The sequence below is a fragment of the Arachis ipaensis genome, chromosome B07 (assembly GCF_000816755.2).
Source record: "Arachis ipaensis cultivar K30076 chromosome B07, Araip1.1, whole genome shotgun sequence".
In the NCBI taxonomy this organism is placed as follows: domain Eukaryota; kingdom Viridiplantae; phylum Streptophyta; class Magnoliopsida; order Fabales; family Fabaceae; genus Arachis; species Arachis ipaensis.
The window spans coordinates 5,406,750-5,412,375 of record NC_029791.2 but is presented as its reverse complement, the minus strand read 5'-3'; the positions used below and the strand labels follow the sequence as shown (position 1 = coordinate 5,412,375).

General features: G+C 34.0%; 1 pseudogene; it reads right to left on the bottom strand.

Annotated features, from left to right (window-relative positions):
- On the bottom strand, window positions 961–4,247 carry LOC107606582 (annotated as a pseudogene).

Here is a 5,626-nt window from a genome sequence, read left to right as displayed (position 1 = left end):
TAATAATATATCTAAGAACCTATAAAAAATATTAACAGACAAAAATCGTATCGCACTCAAAATGTTAACGACATAAAACTCGATCTACAATAATATATATATAAGAATTTTAAAACAATACATAAAAATACTAATTTTGATTTATGAAGATAAGGCCAGCTAGGATAATATATTGTTTTGGGCACTGATTTTCTACAAAGCGCGTTGAATAACAAGCTAGGAGAATGAAGAAGGAATAGAAGTCAATAAGTAAATTAAGAGTGATGACCAATACAGAAAATATTTTTATTTTAATTTTCTTCAATTCCTTTCAAATTTCCTATCACACTTTAATCAAAGCGACAAATCTTTTTCATCAATGCTCAAGTCTTCAGACTCAGTGCTAACAGTTGAAGAAGTCCAACTCTTCCTCACCATCTATTTAAAATTTAAAAACATATTTTCTCTAATTAAAATTCTTACCACAAAGAATTGGCGGTTTCTATAAAAAAAAAGATCATATATAATGTCATGTACAATAATCTTACTGTGTTTTTAAAACATCATTCCTACTAAATTAAAAGTCTAAAATTATATATATCATATCAATTAAGAATTTGTTTATATAAAAATTTATATTAATTCATGTGATTTTATTATTTCATATTTTACATATTTAATTAATTTTTTAGATTTGATGTCAAATATGAATTTTTACCGCATTTGTCTAGAAAAGGACACCGAGTTATTTTTTGTACCATTTACATAAAATGAGCCTAATCGTAAAAACACTCATGATAAATTATTTTGATTTAAAACAAGGGCAACAGATCAATAGTTAGGTTTTCTTATTGATCTTTAATTCACAAGTAGTTGAAATAATAGATGACTCATCTATAATCTATTCATTAATAGAAATAGCATGCATGCTTTATTCAAAAAAAAAAAAAAGAGTAACTCACATCATTACAGAAAAATAATTTAAAAAAATAAAAGGAAAATACATAGTCTGGCAAGCCACAGGGGTTTAGCAGTCTTTATAAACAACCTTCCAAGAAATATCCCAAATACCACTCCGCATCCATATCCCACTGCAACTGACTTCCACCCAAATAATGATTCTTTTGCCTCAGCAAACACTGAAGGTGGTTGTTCTTCATCATTGCTGCATGACTTTGACAAAGGGAATCCACATAGCATTGGGTTTCCTCTGTAGGAATCATTTTGGAATGTATTGAACTGTTCTCCTGTTGGTATCATTCCCTTCAACTGGTTTTCAGAAAGGTTCAAGACAGCCAGAAAATTCAAATTGGTCAAAGCCATAGGAATCTCACCTTTCAATTGGTTCCACGAGAGGTCTAACCATTCCAAACTTGTCAAATTTCCCAGAGTTTGTGGAATCATACCACTGATTTTATTGTGAGAAAGGTTAAGTCCTTTGAGAGAACTTAATTCTCCAATAACATGTGGGATTCCTCCTTCAAACATGTTATTTGACAAGTCTATAGTTGTGAAAGTGGTTAATATTCTAACTAACTCCATGGACTGACCTTTGATAATGACTACTACTGAATCATTGTATGTTGTTCTCGAGCTGACAGTCATGTATGACAAATCAGGAGGATGATGAGTACTATCATTCAAATCCTTCATTCCTTGAAAATTCTGAAAGAATGAGGTTGGCAAAGGGCCACTAAATTTGTTGTTGGAAACATCAAATATTCTCAACTTTGGAAATGGATGTTCGGCACTCAAACTAGTGATGGTACCATGAAACTTGTTTGCTCGTAAACTGAGTACCTTTAACTCCTGAAGCATTTCTAGCCAACTGGGAAACACATCCTCTATGTTATTCTCTGCAAGATCCAAAACTTCCAAGGATGTGCAGTTAGCTAAAGACTTTGGTAATGAACCCTCTAGTTGGTTGTGGTTCAATTTTATAGTTTGAAATTGGTTGCCTTGAGAAAAATTTGTAGGTATGCTTCCATGAAAGTTGTTCACTTGTAGATCCAAAATTCTGAGAGAAAGAAATGCTCCCAGACATTGAGGAATCATGCCAGACAAATGATTGTGAGACAAGATGAGTGCACTGAGGGAGCTTGCATTGCAAAATGCTGAAGAAACATTACCAGTGAAGTTGTTGTTTGAGACTGAAAATATTTGAAGGCCATTTGGTGGAACTGGAAGTTCTCCTTGCAGCTGGTTGAAACTGAGATCTATATAGTAAATGCTCTTCCATGTGTTTAAGAGATTACGATTAAACCATTGGGGAATCTTCCCCTCAATTTTGTTATGAGAAAGATCTAGTTCTTGTAGATTTTGAAGTGGTGTTAGGAATCTAGGAAATGTTGTTATCTTACAAGAAGATAAATGTATATAGGCCAGGCTAGGTGAGAAATAGTCAACCTTATTGTTATCAAAATTAATAGAGAGATTATTGTAATATATCAAGAGTTTCTAAAGATTTGAGCTTTGAAAATGGGTGAAAGTCTACATGACCGCTCAACTCATTTGATGATAAATATAAATCTGTTAGATTTTGAAGTTCAAATAGTGAATTTGGAAAACTACCTTGGAGTTTGTTATTAGAGAGAGACAACGTTAACACAGAATAAGTCGAGAACTTACCAATTGGTCCTACGAACTTGTTGTTACTAAGATCTATATCTGTCAATGAAGACAAAGAAAAACACCAATCTGGGATTGTCCCATTTAATAAATTACGATCCAAATGAAGAATATTTAATCTTGAGAGTTTAGTGGCATTACTTGGAATTGGGCCTTCTAAATTATTAGCTGATAAACTTAAATCAGAAAGTTGGGTTAGATAAAACAATGATGGCGGCAGCTGACCTCCTAGACTGTTAGATTCAAGTGACAAAGATTCTAATTTGGTGAGGTTGTGGAACACATCCGGGATATGACCATTGAAATGATTAGCACTAAGATCTAAGAAGGTGAGATGTTTGAGGTTTGAAAGTAAAGATGGGATTTCACCATGAAGTGTGTTTTCTGCAAGGCCTAACTCAGTTAGTTGAGTGAGGTTCCACAAAGAAAGAGGTACCAATCCATCAAATTGGCAACTCCCCAACCCTAGTTGTTTAAGAGATCTCAAATGGCCAATGGAATCAGGTATTTCTCCTGAAGAAACTGTGACACTGAGTTCCAAGATCCTTAGAGGAGTGCTCCAGTTAGACTTTGGAAGTTCAACTTTAAGGTCTTGATTATCTTGCAAAGTTAGTTCTTGAAGATTAGGTAAACCAAGTATGCCGATTGGAAAATTCCCCTGCAACTTAGTGTGTCGAAGACTCAATGAAACCAAAGAAGATGACAAATTCATCAACAAAGACAGTGAACTTTCTCTGATGGAAGACATGTTTACCTCATCTAGAACTAGCTCTTTCAAGTTAGTGGTGTTTAGAATGAGTTTGTTCCATGTGGATGGATCAAATCTCAATTTGCTATATCCTAACTCATCTAGCATATCTGTACGGGAGAGATCAAGTGAGAGTAATTTAGACAAGTGAGAAATTGTGAAGGGAATATCACCACCCAATGCTGAGTTTGAGAGATTGAGATGAGTGAGAGCCGCAAGGTCACCGATTCTAGAGGAGAGTGGAGAGGCAGAGAGATCATTGTAAGCGAGGTTGAGTTGTTGAAGATGAGTGAGATGGAAGAGTGTGCTGTTGGAATTGAGTTCACCTTGAAGCATGCTGCAACTGAGGTCAAGGCCAATCACGTGCCCTGACGTGGTGTCGCACGTGACACCATCCCACTGGCAACAATCAGTATTGTTGTTCCAGGATGCTGTCTTGGGATAAGATGAACAATAAAGGCTCACCTGACTCCGCCACCACAAGTGTTTGTAGAATGAAGTGTTGACAGCAAAAGAGTTCTTGAATTGGAGCAAGTTTGAGCTGTCATCATGGTTACACAATGGCAACACTGCTGATGAGGATGTGTAAGACGGAATATGAATGATGAGTAACAAGAATGTCAAAAAATAAAGCACAAAAGATGGCAATACAAACCACCCCATTTCAGAATGTTTAGATTATTTGGTTTGATGTTGGATGGAGAGGATTTGGGTATGTGTGGTACGGTGCATGCTTCCAATCCAAGAGTAAATGCAAATTTATAGAGAGCACCCCATGGGATAATAATATGCCTCAATTTTTAATAGAGGAGTGTTAGACCATCTCCAGTAGGGAACTCATTTCGGTTCCTATTTATGGCTCATCTGTCATAAAAAGTGCATCAGATTTTGCGTCATAATCAATAAATAGGAACTCAAAGAATCTCTCTCTTCTCCATTAGAAAAAACTAACTTTAATCTCTATTGTGGTCCCACCTAATTAATTAATTAAGTAATTAAAATTAATATAATTATTATTTTTTTATAATAATATTATTTAAATTTATAAATTCAAAATAATTCAATATTATAAAATATTAAAATAAATAACTTAAATTTGATTAGTATTTTAAATTTTATAAATAAAAATAAATATTTTTTATTAACTTACCACATGGCATGATTTTATTGGTTGTTGCAAGTCCCTATTTAGAGGGACTCTCAACCTTGACCCCGTGAAGAGTTCTCTTTTTCGGTAGCAAATTTTGTGATTTGTAGTCATCTATTAATTATTTATAATATTTTTAATGGTATGAAATTTCATCTAATAATAAAAAATTATTCATTTTTCTTTTGCTAGCCAGATTTTGATAAAAGTACTAATCCCTAGACTTTCTCTTTTTAATATATTACAATTATAAGGGTGTAAATTGCAAAACACTGCAAATTGATTTGAAATACTTAGTTTTATATTAGTCTTGGTAAAATCAGAACAATATTATTTTATATAATTTAACGTAGTATTCATGTGTCTATATCAGTATTTTGTTAATATTTATGCGTTGAAAATTATTTTAAAAGCTAATAAATCACGTTTGCAAACTTTTAAAATTAAGAAGAAAATAGTTTTGTTTTAAAATTTATTTATATTGTAGCGTGTAGTGTGAAGAGACGGGGATTTTCCACAAGTAACACCTACATGGAAGGTGTTCAGGTGTGGCAATGTACTTTTACGGAACAGCAGTGTTGCAAGTGTTATAGCGGTACAGATTTAATTTAAAANGGAAGGTGTTCAGGTGTGGCAATGTACTTTTACGGAACAGCAGTGTTGCAAGTGTTATAGCGGTACAGATTTAATTTAAAATATTTGACTGGTGTTGATTGAAGGGTCGCTTCTTTTTGTGGAAAACATGAAAAGAAAGTGCATGGTGGGATAGGAACCGGTGTAGAAGGTCTGCTAAACATATGGGCAGAGAGTGTCGGATTTGTCCTATATTATTGAAGATAACTGGGGGAGTGGGAGTATCGTCCGAAGCCATAGTGGACGGTCAGCCGAGCCGAATGATAGTGGGCTGGTTAATTTAGTACGAGTTTTGTAGTTTGTGGCCCATTTCAATTGGCATGAGTAATGTATTGAATAGCAGATAATGTATTGGGCTTTATAAGTGGATTAAGTGGACCAATGATTATGGATGTAGTGGTAGAAAGTACTGATGAATTGTAACGTGTTGAAATTTAAATAATGCAACCAAAGATGCGAAGAAAGTACATAAACAATCCATGAACAAAGGA